At 42.8% G+C, this 16,637-nt stretch overlaps 1 long non-coding RNA gene across 2 annotated transcripts in view; it reads right to left on the bottom strand.

Moving 5' to 3' along the window:
* Positions 1-468: 468 nt before the first annotated feature.
* The window catches only part of LOC122550595 (uncharacterized), a 53,438-nt gene continuing 37,269 nt past the window's right edge, over positions 469-16,637 (bottom strand). For both annotated transcript variants that reach the window (XR_015757355.1, XR_006311892.2), the window contains one exon: positions 469-1,487. This is a non-coding gene — a long non-coding RNA (uncharacterized LOC122550595). The remainder of the gene's footprint in view (positions 1,488-16,637) is intronic.

The raw sequence follows: 16,637 nt of genomic DNA, 5'->3' as shown, positions 1-16,637 counted from the left end.
ACTTACACAATTCTTACAGGACATGACAGGGTATATAAATTCAATAGTTTCTATGGTTCGTGATACATGAACCAATGGCACAGTCCCATAATTAGAGACATATGTTGCTGGAAAAGTGCAGTAGGTCAGGCAGCATCCAAGGAGCAGGAGAGTCGACGTTTCGGGCATAAGCCCTTCTTCAGGAATGCTTATGCCAAAATGTCGATTCTCCTGCTCATTGGATGCTGCCTGACCTGCTGCGCCTTTTTCAGCAACACATTTTTCAGCTCTGATCTCCAGCATCTGCAGTCCTCACTTTCTCATAATTAGAGACAGGCCATTTAAGACTAAGTTGAGAAGGAATTTCTTCATTTGGAGTTTGGTAAATCTTCACAATTAAGCATTATCAGGATTTGACGGAGCTGGTGTTGGACTGTGGTGGACAAACTGAAAAATCACATAACACCAGGTTATAGTCCAAAGGTTTATTTGGAAGCACTAGCTTTCGGAGCACTGCTTCTTCATCAGGTTGTGAAGCAGGACCATGAGACACAGAATTTATAGTAAAAGATTACAGTGATACAATGATACATTGAACAAACTTTCGGTTCTTTAATATGTAAATCCCAGAATTTCTTTTATGTCACATTCTCAAAATAACTTAAGGTTATATAACAAAAGGTGACAGCTCAGCTCAGACAATGCCTTAAAGGTGTGAGGTTAAAGTCTGTCTGTATCTCATTCTTGACTCAGACTGGTTCTATTTCCAAAGTGGATTTTACAAAATATTACATAGATTGATTGCCAGCATTAACTGCTTGCAGGTTCTGTATTTTTTGAGCAAAATAGAATGTATCTGCAAATATAATTCGGCAAATACAAATCCACCCCATAGACTTATACATGTGTGCACATGCAGGAGAGAGACACAGAGTGAGTGTGTGCATGTGAGTGTGTGCGTGTGAGTGTGAGTGCATGTGAGAGAGTGCGTGTTTGTGTGTGTGCAAACTTGGTAAAATGTGTGTGTAGGTGTGATGGTGTATAAGCCTGTGAGAGGGTTTATGCATGGGTGTGAGTGTGGTGGATGTATGTGTGTGCGTATGAGAGAGAGCTTGTGTATGAGAGAGGGTCTGTGTGAGTATGTAAGAGTGTGCGTGTGTGCGAGAGAGAGAGAGAGAGACAGAGAGAGAAAGAGAGAGAGAGAGAGTATAATGCAGTGGGGTCACCTGTAGTGTGACATGAACTCAAGATCCCAGTTGAGGCCATCCCCATAGGTACCGAACTTCGCTATCAGCCTCTGTTCGGCCACTTGGCGTTGTTGCTTGTCCCGAAGTCCACCTTGGAGGATGGTCACCCGAAGGTCCAAGGCCCAATGTCCCTGACTGCCAAAGTGTTCCCCAAATGGGAGAGATCACCCTTGCCTGGTGATTGTTGTGTAGTGTCCATTCATCCATTGTCATAGCATCTGCTCAGTCTCACCAATGTACCATGCCTCAGGGTATCCTTGCCTGCAGCATATGAGATAGACAATATTGGTTCAGTCACATGAGTAACTGCACAAAAAATATACAATCTGCAAGCAGTTAATGCTGGCAGTCAATCCATGTAATATTTTGTAAAATCCACTTTGGAAATAGAACCAGTCTGAGTCAAGAATGGGATACAGACAGACTCTAACCTCCTACCTTTAATGCATTGTCTGAGCTGAGATGTCACCTTTTGTTATAAAACCTTAAGTTATCTTGAGAATGTAATATAAAAGAAGTTCTGGGATTTACATGTTAAAGATTGGAAAACAGCAAACCCATTCTAAAATAATGAAAGACCTAACAGTCTAGGTTTGTTCAATGTATTATTTTATCACTGTAATCTTTTGCTATAAATTCTGTGTCTTATGGTTGTGCTTCACAACCACCTGATGAAGAAGCAGTGCTTCGAAAGCTAGTGCTTCTAAATAAACCTATTGGACTATAAACTGGTGTTATGTGATTTTTAAGCATTATCAGGACATAAATTATTGGGTTTCTGGAGACTAAAGACATTAGAGGATATGGAGATAATACAGAAAAATAATGATGAAATGAGCTTGATGGAACAAATGACCTATTCCTTCTCATATTTTCTGTGTTCCGATGACCCTCAATCAGTTCTGTTCTTATGTTTGTTCTCCACTTCTTCAATTTTTGGTCTCTGTCTTGCATCTCTCTCTCTAACAATCTTTCTCTTTTTTTTCTTTATCTCTCAAACATAGGTGTCTTTATGTCTTTTTTCTGCTCCTTTCCCATTTGCCCTGGTTTCCTGCTGCACTGATACTTTTCCATTATTCTGTATTTTTTTCACTTCCTTGGATATTGTTTGGTTTCTACTCTCCTCCTCAAATGTGCGTTAAGGTTAAATTTCCTCCATAAATTGGAATGCAGTTTGCTTTCCTAAAATAGGTGAACAGTAGCTGATACCTAGAGTTTTAAAACCAGAAAAAAACACCAATTCTGTAGTATGACAATAAATCATTTCAAAACGGTAGTTGCTGCTATAGATATTAATCTACAATATGCTGGACTAGCAAAATGAATTGAGAAGAAAAAATATATGAAGCCTGCTCTGTTAAAAGGTTAATGGATGGATGATGACCTAATGATTAGAAAGGTCACTGGTCTTAATGTGTTTCTGTGTCTGAAAGAATGTGTGCTTGGATTAAGTGCTATAACTGAACAATAGTAAACTAAACTGTCACAGTATGTCTTAAAAGGCTAGTGTCTTAATTTAAAACAAACATAGGAAACTAGATTGTAATGTGGATCATTTATTAGCTAAACAGAGAATACTTGTTCATAGAACTTTGCTGTTTAAATATCATACTGCTGATTATGTGACATAAAGTGGCAACAGCATGATCAAGCTCAGGCTGAGGTCAAAGTTAGTTTAAACTGGAAGATAAGTCTCTTTCTGCAGAAACAAGCAAAAAGGCTTAGAGTACTTCATCAAGCTGGCCATGGAAAACACAACACTTTTGTGATATTTGCCATCAGACAAACAGATCAATTATTTTGACTGGACAGGGTCATTCCTGATGAAGGGGTTTTGCCCAAAATGTCCATTCTCCTGCTCCTCGGATGCTGCCTGATCTACTGTGCTTTTTCAGCACCACACTCTTGACCCTGGACAGTGTCAAAGTTTGAACATGTAGCCAGTCTGTATGGGAAAAAAAAAGGTATAAGAAAGCCTATCTCAGAGCAACTAGTTAGCTACTTCAAGATGGATCAGCAACTGAAGGTTGACATGGAGAATGAACATGTATTTCAGTCTGATCCTTACACAGGTTCACGTGATTGTAAGCATTGATTGGGTAATAACGATTTGGACAATCTGATGTCGGACTAGGGTGTACAACGTTAAAAATCATACAACACCAGATTATAGTCCAACAGGTTTATTGGAAAGCACTAGCTTTCGGAGCGTTGTTCCTCAATCAGGTGGTTGTCGAGTATATGATCATAAGACACAGAATTTATAGCAAACGTTTACAGTGTGATGTAACTGAAATTATATAATGAAAAAGACCTGGGTTGTTTGTAAAATTGTGATGTGTTATTATTTTGCAGTCTATGCGTAGTGTCCTTTAACAAAGGAACTTGGGTATATTTGGTTGCTAAAACTGCTTTGAGTTACTGAGATCTAGAGCAAACACAACAAATCAGGGGAAATAATACCATAAGACATAGGAATGGAAGCAAGGCCATTCGGCCTATCGAGTCCACTCTGCCATTTAATCATGGCTGATGGTTTCAATTCCACTTACCCGCACTTTCCCCGTAGCCCTTAATTCCTTGCGCGATCAAGAATTTATCAATCTCTGCCTTGAAGACAGTTAACGTCCCGCCCTCCACTGCACTCCATGGCAATGAATTCCACAGACTCACCACTCTCTGGCTCCTCATTTTCGTTCTAAATTGACCCCCTCTAATTCTAAGGCTTTGCCCACGGGTACTAGTCTCCCCGCCTAATGAAAGCAACTTTCCAGCTTCCACCCTTTCTAAGCCATGCATTATCTTGTAAGTTTCTATTAGATCTCCCCTCAACCTTATAAACTCTAATGAATACAATCCCAGGATCCTCAGCCAATCATCATTTGTTAGGCTTACCATTCCAGGGATCATCCGTGCGAATCTCCGCTGGACACACTCCAGTGTCAGTATGTCCTTCCTGAGGTGTGGAGCACAAAACTGGACAAAGTATCCTAAATGAGGCCTAAGTAGAGTTTTATAAAGTCTCAGAAGCATATCGCTGCTTTTATATTCCAACCCTCTTGAAATAAATGACAACATTACATTTGCTTTCTTAATCATGGACTCAAGCTGCAAATCAACCTTTCGAGAATCCTGGACTAGCACTCCCAGATCCCTTTGCACTTTTGCTTTATGAATTTTCTCACCGTTTAAAAAATAGTCCATGCCTGTATTCTTTTTTCCAAACTGCAAAACCTCACACTTCCTTACGTTGAATTTCATCAGCCATTTCCTGGACCCCACCCCTTTCCGCCTTCCGCAAAGACCGTTCCCTCCGTGACTACCTGGTCAGGCCCTCGCCCCCCTACAACCCACCCTCCCATCCTGGCACTTTCCCCTGCCACCTCAGGAACTGTAAAACCTGCGCCCACACCTCCTCCCTCACCTCTATCCAAGGCCCTAAAGAAGCCTTCCACATCCATCAAAGTTTTACCTGCACATCCACTAATATCATTTATTATATCCGTTGCTCCCGATGTGGTCTCCTCTACATTGGGGAGACTGGGCGCCTCCTAGAAGAGCGCTTTAGGGAACATCTCCAGGACACCCGTAGCAATCATCCACACCTCCCTGTGGCCCAACATTTCAACTCCCCCTTCCACTCTGCCGAGGACATGGAGGTCCTGGGCCTCCTTAACCGGCGCTCCCTCACCACCAGATGCCTGGAGGAAGAACGCCACATCTTCCGCCTCGGAACACTTCAACCCCAGGGCATCAATGTGGACTTCAACAGTTTCCTCATTTCCCCTTCCCCCACTTCACCCTAGTTCCAAACTTCCAGCTCAACACTGTCCCCATGACTTGTCCTACCTGCCTATCTCCTTTTCCACCTATCCACTCCACCCTCTCCTCCCTGACCTATCACCTTCATCCCCTCCCCCACTCACCTAATGTACTCTATGCTACTCTATCCCCACCCCCACCCCCCTCTAGCTTTTCTCTCCACGCTTCAGGCTCTCTGCCTTTATTCCTGATGAAGGGCTTTTGCCTGAAACGTCTATTTCCCTGCTCCTTGGATGCTGCCTGAACTGCTGTGCTCTTCCAGCACCACTAATCCAGAATCTGGTTTCCAGAATCTGCAGTCATTGTTTTTACCACTCTCCTAAACTGTCTAACTCTTTCTGCAGCCTCCCCATCTCCTCAGTACTATCTCCCTGTCTGCCTAACTTCGTATCATCGACAAACTCAGCAAAATGCCCCCAGTCCCTTCATCCAGATCATTAATATATAAAGAAATAAAATAGGACTAAAAACCAACAATGTTCCCAACAAATCTCAGACTTCAAACTAAAAAGTGGTTTTATTGACACAACACTGGTAAAACAGGATGGAATCTGCATTGCTATGCTCCCCATTGCATAAAATTGTGAAGGTGACATTTTCTATCTATAAAAGGTATTGGTCCTCATTGTTACACTGGATGGGTTTTGAATGGGTCAATAGCAAAGTGATTTTAAAATTCATGTTCAGCTGCTGAGAGAAAGCTTGGAATATTTCAATTCCTGGGCATTGTTATAATGTGTCTGGCAGGATTTGTGTTCCTTTGGTTTATTTAAAGATAAGAAGGCAGTTCTTACAGCAAGTTTAATTTCATTTCTAGCGTACTTTGATTGCAAGGTTGTCTAATAGGAGAAGCACAGGACGCAGATGCAAAGGATCTTAGCAATCTCCAAGAAGTATTTCTGGAATAGGATTGGATGAGGAACATGCATTTGTTCCTTCCAATTGCAGAACAATTGCTGAAGTCCTGTGTAAAAATCTACTCAATAAAATTGTGAAAATTCCTTTATAATACGGTCTACAACAGTTCAAGAAGGGGCCTATCATCACCATTTCAAAGATAATTGAGATGGAAGAAAAATATCAGCCTTGCTAGTGGCATCCTTATCCTGAAAATTCAAAATAGTGGAATAGCCAATATTGACAATGGCAACGATATGTGTAATTGAGCAGATTGAACCTGGGGCAATTTGAACATCAGAGACTTAGACAATGTTAAACCTGGACATTTTCACATTGAAACCTTTGCAACCTTTTTAATTGAAAACATAAGTTACAAAATGCAGTGCAGCACTGAATTTAATGGACATTTTAACTCTAACTCTCTAAAGGAGGAGCATCCCCAAATATTCAAATCCTCAACAATGTAGGAGCCAAGTACATCTACATAACAGATAAGGCTGAAGAACTTGCAACAATCTTGGAATTCTTTCCCTAACAGCATCGTGGGTGTACCTACACAAATGGATTACAGTTGTTTTAAAAGGCAGCTAATCATCACCTTCCCAAGGGTAACTAGGTTTCTCCAAAAGTCTTTGTGTTTGTTTCAGATTTCCAGCTCAGCAATATTTTGCTTTTATTTGAGTGTGACCCATGAGGGGTTTGGTGGATACCTATTGCCAGTGTTTCTTGTCATTAACATGGTTACCAGCTTCTACACCTCTAGTTCTTTCCAAACATTCACTGAGGAGATATGTAACATCTCTTAAGCAGCATCTCATCTGTACATCAAGCAAATATGAATGTTATTCTGTTTTTAGATCAGTGAAGAAGACCAAGGAGCCCTTTGTGTTTTGTCCTCCATGATGAACAAAAGGGTCAGAAGTATTTCCATGTATGCTGGACACAAATGAGGAGATCAGGAAAGTAGTCTGTGTCTGGTATCGGACATGAAATTAGTGGATCATGAAAAATTTGTTCTCTTGCATCATCAGAACTCAACCAGGATTCTGGTGTGATTCTCTAGAAGGTGGTATATCAAAACAAGGTAAAGGGAAGCTACGGAACACACCAGCACCAGATCTACCATGGGCCTGGAAAGGAGAGAGTGGGAAATAGTAATTTTGATGTGGAAAGAAGAGTTAAAGTTCTGCTCCATCTGTTTCCACATTTACGCAAGTAAAACATGTAAGGTCTACTATTTTATTAGTTAGTTACCTGAACTTATATGACCCATACTGCAGCGCATTATGATTCAATATCAGAAAGGGGCTGAAGTACCAAGCTACATTCCCAATTTAATGCTGCATTGCTGCAATGTAATGTTTATCTGATAGTAATCTTTATCCTTCTAACTTTATTTCTTACTTTCTATCTTATACTATGAATCACTGTAAGGTAATGTAACTTTTCTTCTTTATTTTTCTATTTTGTATCTAAAATGTGTACTTAGATATTTTGTACCTAAGATGGTGCCGTGAGGGGTGACATTGTAAATGTTTCACTGCACTCCTGCACTTCTGTACTTGAGGACACATGATAATAAACTTAATTCTAATTCTAAAAAATTGTTGAAGCAATAGCCTAATGCCTGCTTCAGCCAGACATCATGGGTGACTACAGGGTAGTCTAACAATATGGCCTGCAGACCACGCCTGCTGGAAAGAACATATAAACCTTTCAGTTCCTGTAATTTGCAAGGAAAAAAACATATATTGCTGACCTAATCTCTTGGTTAACTATCCAGACAAGAAACATTTACCATCAGTTGCTTACTTGAATAGCTACAAAGATGAATATCTCAAGAATATGCTACATCAGTCACCTGGCATTCTGGAAATAATCATGAATGCATTTACCATGTCTGTGAAGTAAAGGTATTAATATTTTTTCCCAATTCAATAATTATATTAGGTGGGATGACAGATGTACTGCTAAATAGAGCTGGCTTATTAATTTACTTACTTATGGATGCAACTTCACATTGTTGAGAGAATACTGGTAATGTTTTAAAGTCACCAATATCTCTAGGCCATTGGATTATATCCATATGCCTGTGAATATATCAATCAATGGGTTCTGTAGTATTTTTTAGGAGAAAGAATACCATTCTGTAAATGTTGAGCTATGTAGTGATTGCAGACATAAGATACTGTCCATTGTTGCACAGCACCCAATACATTTATAATGAGACAGTTCCGCAATTCTCTTTGCAGAGCAAGGCAGAGATTTCTATAGATTTTAAGAATAAAGGAACCTTCATTTCTCATGTTGAAGTAAAGTATGAAGTGATACAGTCAACAAGCAAAGTTATTGAAGATTGCAGGTTTGGAATGCAGATTCAGATGCAGATCCACTGTCTAGTCAAGACCGGTGATGCATAGTTATGCACGGAGAGCAGTATCCAGCTGCAGAAGAAACACAAACTACTTCAGGAAAGGGAGAAGAATCTTTTTACTTATTCCTTTGTGTGGTGGGAGCATCACTAGCAAGACCAGCATGCACCTTAATTGCACTTGAGAAGTTGGTGGTGAGCCACCTTCATGAGCCGCTGCAGTCTGTGTGGTATAGGCACGCCCACAGTTTTGACAGGAAAGATTTGCAGAATTTTGACACAGTGACAGTGGAGGAACTGCAACATAGTTCGAAATTAGGATTTTGTGCAGCTTGGATGGGAATTTGCAGGTGGAGGTATTCCCATGTATTTGCTGCCCTTGTCCTTTTAGGTGACAGAGTTCATGGTTTTGGCAGGCTGTGTTGAATGAGCCTTGGTGAGCCTGGGTGAGATTTGAATGGGGTTGATTGGGGTTAGCAGACAATAAATCATTAAATGTCATCCTGCGCTAATGCCAGAACAATTGGAATTACTCTAATGAACAAAACATTTATCAAAGTAGAAAACGTAATTGTCAATAGCCTATTATTTATTCCCAGAACTATATCCTCGTTAAGACAATAATCCCAAGGATATTGATTCTTGTGTAACAAAAATCTATCATAATCTGATCCTCCATGGTAGTATTAGTATCAATGGGATGTAACCTAAGAAATAGCAGATGGCACTTTTATGTGATGTTAAATATATGCTAAGCATGATTTTTATTCATAGAATCCCTACAATGTGGAATCAGGCCAGTCAGCCCAACAAGTCCACACAGACCCTACAAAGAGTCAGCCACCCAGACCAATTCCCCCTATCAACAGTTACCCCTGACTAATGCACTTAACCTGCACATCCATGAACAAAATAGCATAGCCAATTCGTGCTATGTATGTAGTTTATATTAACAATTTTCAGCAGATTTTTGTTCAAAAATCATCCATTTCAAGATCCTGATAATATTCCTACAGAGGTACAGAGTTTTGAACGAACAAACAAAGAAGTCTTCGTGAATTTCAGCAATGTATCTTGTAAATGGCCTACATTATGATCATCTGTAAGTTGGGGGTAGAGAGTAAGTGTATAAGGTGATGAATGGGCTGGGCAAAAGAGAGGACTGCAGATGCTGGAAATCAAAGTCTAGATTAAAGTAGTGCTGGAAAAGCACAGCAGGTCAGGCAGCATCCGAGGAGCAGGAAAATTGACGTTTCGGGCAAAAACTCTTCATCAGGACTGAAGGCAGGAAGTCTCCAAGGTGGAGAGATAAATGGGAGGGGTGTGGGGGTGGGCAGAAGGAAGCAAAGAGTACAATAGGTGGTTGGGGGGGGGGGGGTGGGGATGAAGGTGATAGGTCAGGGAGGAGGATGGGGAAAGGTATCAAAGTGTACAATGGATGGATGGGGGTGGGGATGAAGGTGATAGGTCAGAGCGGAGGGTGGAGCGGATAGGTGGGAAGGGTGATTGGCAGGTAGGACAGGTCATGAGGATGGTGCTGAGCTGGAAGGTTGGAACTGGGGTAAGGTGGGGGGAGGGGAAACAAGGAAACTGGTGAAGTAGATAAATGGGAGGGGCTGGGGGTGGGGAGAAGGTGGAAAAGAGTACAATAGGTGGATGGGGGTGGGGATGAAGGTGTTAGGTCAGCGTGGAAGGTGGACTGGTGCTACCTGCCAATCTTCCTTCCCACCTATCCATTCCACCCTCCTCTCTGATCTATCACCTTCATCCCATCCACCTGTTGTACTCTTTGCTACCTTCTCCCCACCCCACCCCCCATCCTGGAGGCTCCCTGCCTTCAGTCCTAAATGAAGAGCTTTTGCCTGAAATGTCGATTTTCCTGCTCCTTGGATGCTGCCGGACTGCTTGGGCCACAATTTGCTGCCAATTCTTGATTGTGGTGAGGAGGTAGTGTGCTCCCTTGTTGATCAGTTGCAGTCATGTGTCCTAGACAAAATCAATGCCGCTGGGAGTTCCAAAGTTATAACACAATTGTTGAGATTCAAGTGTTGTTTGAGCTATGTTTGTCCAGGCAACACTGGATTCAATGCATAACAGCCCAATGAAATGATGTAATTTGGTAGGAGAAACGATTTGAGACAATGAAAATTAAAAGGCACAGTTTTTTAAATGGGGCATACAAGAAAAGAGAGACCTTGAGTTATTTGTACACAAAGGTTTGAAGAAGGTGGAAGAGATTTGCTAAACATGAAAACCTGAAAATTACAAATAAAGGCAAAGAGTGCAAAATTCAAGAAGTTATGCTAAATATTTGCTGAAATTTAACTCAGCCAAGATGTTTCCTCCAATTTTAGGCATCACATTTTAGGAACAATGTCTAGGCCATGTTGACTGTATAAAAAGGATTGATTGCAACAGATCGAGGGAAAAGGGATTATTATTATTTTGTTGTATTGCTAGTCATTCATTTACTGAAGCAGGAAGCAGGAGTCAGTCTGTATTCCACAAATGTTTATAGACATTTCATAATTTAATACAGTTTGGTATCTCCCCTTTCTGGGGAAAATCAAACTTTAAAAGACATACTAAGTGTCTTTTAGGGAAGATAATGAGTTATACACATGGTCTGACCTACATGTGACTCTAGATCCGCAGCAATGTGAATGACTCTTAACTGCCCTCAGATCAATAAGGGATGGGCAATAAATGCTGGTCTAGTCAGACGCACAAAGAAAAGACAAACATATACACATTAAAGTATTCCTAAGGTTCACATTGAGAGAGGTTCTTCTTCCTAGACCCCCAACAATAGAGGCATTCCTTTTGTTAGAATGGGCCAAAATTGGTGACTTGTAGTTACCTATGCCTTTCTGGATATTCATCTCTCCAACATTCTCTTTAGCTATGCTATATCCATTCTCAGTCTTTTCATGTTTATATACTTTATTCCAAAGTGATCCATTATCTACGTAGTACTTTACAGATCTGGCCACTTCAATCAACACAACACATAGTTGTGGTTCTGTTCGCCGAGCTGGGAATTTGTGTTGCAGACGTTTCATCCCCTGTCTAGGTGACATCCTCAGTGCTTGGGAGTCTGCTGTGAAGCGCTTCTGTGATCTTTCCTCCAGCATTTGTAGTGGTCTGAATCTTCCGGAAGCGGCAGATTCAAACCACTATAAATGCTGGAGGAAAGATTGCAGAAGCGCTTCACAGGAGGCTCCCAAGCACTGAGGATGTTACCTAGACAGGGGACGAAACGTCTGCAACACAAATTCCCAGCTCGGCGAACAGAACCACAACAACGAGCACCCGAGCTACAAATCTTCTCACAAACTTTGAACACAACACATACTCCAAAGATCTGGAAGCCAAAACATTACTTACTCATGTATTGTATTAGTCACTTTGAATCATGTAACTGTGCTTTTATTTGTTTTCTGTTCATAATTGTAAATTGGTTGTAGTGATGTTCCATGAGCCAGGGTTTGTCTTGTGACTGGGCAAGAAATGTACTCATCTCCTGACAGAACTGCATCATGAGCGACAGCAGGAAGGTAGGATGAAAAAATTTGGTCAAGGTGCAGACTTTTGCCAAATTTTGGAGGGTACTCTAAAAGTAACTATGTTGGAGATATGTCCCGTTTTTTCCATGACCAGAAAGTAAAAGGATTTAGTGATAACACCAGATAACTACTTGTGTTTCTTCAAGCATTGCCTTGAAGTGAGGTCAAGGGCCAATTAGCTCATGGCTTGGGTAGTGATCCATAATTATTACATTTGTAGTTCTTTTTAATTCATTTCTTAGCTGCTCACATTCCCTCAGCATCTTTACTTGTTCTACCTATATTACTGGACCACAATAATTGGACCTACTCCAAGTTACTCTGCAGCCCATATGAGGTATTCTTAGCCCCAGCACTTGACCCTCTTGAGGGCGATTTAGCAGTTTGGATCAGAAATTGGCTAGCTGAAAGAAGACAGGGGATGGTGGTTGATGGGAAATGTTCATCCTGGAGTTCAGTTACAAGTGGTGTACCACAAGGATCTGTTTTGGGCCCACTGCTGTTGTCATTTTTATAAATGACCTGGATGAGGGTGTAGAAGCATGGCTTAGTAAATTTGCAGACACTAAGGTTGGTACAATTGTGGATAGTGCCAAAGGATGTTGTAGGTTACAGAGGGACATAGATAAGCAGCAGAGCTGGGCTGAGAGGTGGCAAATGGAGTTTAGTGCAGAAAAGTGTGAGGTTATTCACTTTGGAAGGAGTAACAGAAGTGCAGAGTACTGGGTGAATGGTAAGATTCTTGGTAGTGTGGATGAGCAGAGAGATCTCAGTGTCCATGTTGATAGGGCTGTTAAGAAGGCATATGGTGTGAAGGATCAGGTTTCGGAACCATGAGGTCATGCTGTAGCTGTATAAAACTCTGGTGCAGCCCCACTTGGAGTATTGTGTGCAGTTCTGGTCACCACATTATGGGAAGGATGTGGAAGCTTTAGACAGAGTTCAGAGGAAATTTACAAGGATATTGCTTGGTAAGGAGGCAAAGTCTGATGAGGAAAGATTGAAGGACTTGAGCCTGTTTTCATTAAAGGGAAGAAGGTTGAAAGGTTACTTAATTGAGATCTATAAGATAACCAGAGCGTTAGATCAGGTGGACAGTCAGAGCCTTTTTCCTTGGACGGTGATGGCTAGCATGAGGGGGATATAACTCCAAATTGAGGGGTGATAGATATAGGACAGATGTCAGAGGTATTTTCTTTACTCAGAGAGTATTAGGGGCGTGGAATGCCCTGCCTGCAACTGAGATAGACTTGTCAACTTTAAATGGCCATCAGGTAGGCATATGGACGAGAATGGAATAGTGTAAGTGAGATGGGCTTCAGACTTAAGGCCCTTTGGTTCACCTGGACCATCTCAGACACCTCCCTCCCTTCTTGGACCGCTCCATCTCCATCAATGGGTGGCTGACTCAACATTGACATCTTCTACAAACCCACCGACTCCCACAACTATTTGGACTACACTTCCTGCCATCTTGCCTCTTGCAAAAACACTATCCCTTATTCCCAATTCCTCCGCCTCCACCGCATCTGCTCCCAGGTGGACCAGTTCCACCACAGAACGCGCCAGATGGCCTCCCTCCTTAAAGACCACAATTTTCCCTCCCACGTGGTTGATGATGCCCTTCAGCACAAATCATCAACTTCCCACACCTCCGGCCTCGAACCCCACCCCTCCAACCACAACAAGGACAGAACCCCCCCAGTCCTCAACTTCTACCCCACCAACCTCTGCCATTTCCACCGCTTACAAATGGACTCCACAACCAGCGATATATTCCCCCCCACCCCATCTGCTTTCTGTAAAGACCATTCCTCTGCGACTCCCTTGTCAGGCCCACGACCCCCACCAAACCACCCTTCCCTCCTGACATCTTCCCCTACCACTGCAGGAATTGCAAAACCTGCACCCACACCTACCCCCTCACCTCCGTCCAAGGCCCCAAAGGAGCCTTCCACATCCATCAGAGTTTTACCTGCATTTACTGTATCCGTTGTGACTGATGCGGTGTCTTCATCATTGGGGAGACAGGATGCCTACTTGCAAAGCACTTCAGAGAACATCCCTGGGATACCTGCACCAACCAACACCACTGCCCCGTAGCCGAACACTTCAATTCCCCCTCCCACTTTGCCGAGGACATGCAGGTCCTGGGCCTCCTCCATCGCCATTCCCTAACCATCCACGCTTGGAGGAAGAATGCCTCATCTTCCACCTTGGGACCCTCCAATCCCACAGCATCAATGTGGACTTCACCAGTTTCCTCATTTCCCCTCCCCCCAACTTACCCGAGTTCCAACCTTCCAATTCGGCACTACCCTCATGACCTGTCCTACCTGCCCATCTTCCTTCCCACCTATCCGCTCCACCCTCCTCTCTGACCTATCACAATTACCCCCACCTCCACCTACCTATCACACTCTCAGCTACCTTCTCCATAGCTCCGTGCCCTACCCCTTACCTCACCACCCCCTTAGCTCTCAGTCTCATTCCTGATTAAGGGCTTTTGCCTGAAGTTTCGATTCTTCTGCTTCTCGGATGCAGCCTGACTTGCTGTGCTTTTCCAGAACCACACTCTCACGTAATTCACCTAAACTGCACATCTTTGGGTTGTGGGAGAAAATCGGAGCATCTGGGGAGAACGTGCAAGCTCGATACAGACAGTCGCCCGAGGCGGGAATCAAACCCAGGTTCATGGCGCTGTGAGGCAACAGTGCTAACCATTGTGCCGCTTGTGATGTTAAGCTGGTGTGTTCATTCAGTGTTGTACGACTGTTGCGACTTTTCTCCCAGCTCTGGGTCCTCACCATTTTTCCAACTCCCACTGATTGTGGAACTGGTTTGAAAAACAAGACATGGTAATCCTTCCTCCACTTCACCAAACTGTCACCTTTTCGAAACTCCCAGGCTCTACTCTTTACTGTTTGTACTTTCTGTTAATTGCACTCAAAACCTTGATTTTATACTCTTATCCTACTTTGGCTTATTTATCTTATTATTGCTTATCTACTTTATTTAGGTGGTTGTGACTTTCACTTATCCCTAGTGTTTTCAGTTAATCAGCTAACAATATATTTTTCTAATTTAGATCTATTTCAAGGCAATCTCTAATAGTAGTTCCTTACCAGTCAATGAATCCATGACATCACTCTGATTCTCCCAGTTTAAGGCAAGCAGTTGCAAACAAAAAGTACCACACCATCAGGTATCACGCATTTCACAAGACACATTTATTGAAGGTCCAGAGTTACCCTTCAATGTTGGACTCACTCTTCAGAGGCTGGCGAAACATTTTTCTGAAGCAGGTTACTAGGAAGGAAAGCTGCTTCTGAAACCTATGGATTTACCCCTCCGTGAATGTGTATGTAACATGGCCAACAATTTTCAAAATCATCTTTCGCTTTTGCTGAATATGTTCAGAACTGCATTGGTTACCAACTTATCATTGACTGTATAGATCCCACCTTATAAGACATCTTGTCTGTGTAGATATCTGTCTGAGGTAAAACAGGTTAGCTTCTATCATCCTTTGAATATACCCAAAATTCCTTCATATTTTCTAACTTTATCCGCTCTTATTACTTTATCTTCTGATTGATCAGTACCTAAAATGCCTCTTTCTGATGGGATTTCTGATTCTGTTGTTTTGCAGAGAAGGCCTCCACTTTGGTTAGTTTTTTGTTGTCTCATCAGGTTTCTATTTTAGATTTCTGGTTAAGATGGTGGCAGAGTGAAACGCTCTAGCCTGAACTCCTCTGATCACCAGCTCCTTTTCCTATTTCTTTCTTTTGTCTCCTTTTGCTTCAGTTTTTCTTCTCCCTCCCAACTTACAACTTCTGAAAGTACCTACCGGGAGAGATTACAGAACAGAGTCCAAGACCAGCCTGGCATGGGAGAAAAGTTGTGGCTGGTGGGGCGGTGTCCCAGAGTGAGTCATGGCCGCAGTGGGAGCTGAGCGAACATGGGCTGAAGCCTTGAAGTGAGCAGTGGCTGGAATCAGAGTGGGAGCAGAAGGAGCGCAGGCCGAGTTGGGAATCGAATTGTGGGCCGGAGTCCAGTGCGTGGAGCGGAGAAAGTGTGGGCCAAGTCCCAGAAATGAGTTACACCTGACAATAGACAATAGACAATAGACAATAGGTGCAGGAGTAGGCCATTCAGCCCTTCGAGCCTGCACTGCCTTTCAATATGATCATGGCTGATCATTCCTAATCAGTATCCTGTTCCTGCCTTATCTCCATAACCCTTGATTCCACTATCTTTGAGAGCTCTATCCAACTCTTTCTTAAATGAATCCAGAGACTGGGCCTCCACTGCCCTCTGGGGCAGAGCATTCCACACAGCCACCACACTCTGGGTGAAGAGGTTTCTCCTCATCTCTGTGGGCGGCACGGTGGCACAGTGGTTAGCACTGCTGCCTCGCAGCGCCAGAGACCCGGGTTCAATTCCCGACTCAGGCGACTGACTGTGTGGAGTTTGCACGTTCTCCCCGTGTCTGCGTGGGTTTCCTCCGGGTGCTCCGGTTTCCTCCCACAGTCCAAAGATGTGCAGGTTAGGTGAATTGGCCATACTAAATTGCCCGTAGTGTTAGGTAAGGGGTAAATGTAGGGGTATGGGTGGGTTTCGCTTCGGCGGGTCGGTGTGGACTTGTTGGGCCGAAGGGCCTGTTTCCACACTGTAATCTAATCTAATCTAATCTAAATGGTCTACCTCGTATTTTTAAGCAGTGTCCTCTGGTTCGGCACTCACCCATCA

The sequence above is a fragment of the Chiloscyllium plagiosum genome, unplaced genomic scaffold (genome assembly GCF_037043375.1).
Source record: "Chiloscyllium plagiosum isolate Xiang-an unplaced genomic scaffold, Cpla_swu_hap1 HiC_scaffold_6, whole genome shotgun sequence".
NCBI lineage: Eukaryota > Metazoa > Chordata > Chondrichthyes > Orectolobiformes > Hemiscylliidae > Chiloscyllium > Chiloscyllium plagiosum.
This window is presented reverse-complemented; position numbering and strand designations above follow the sequence as displayed.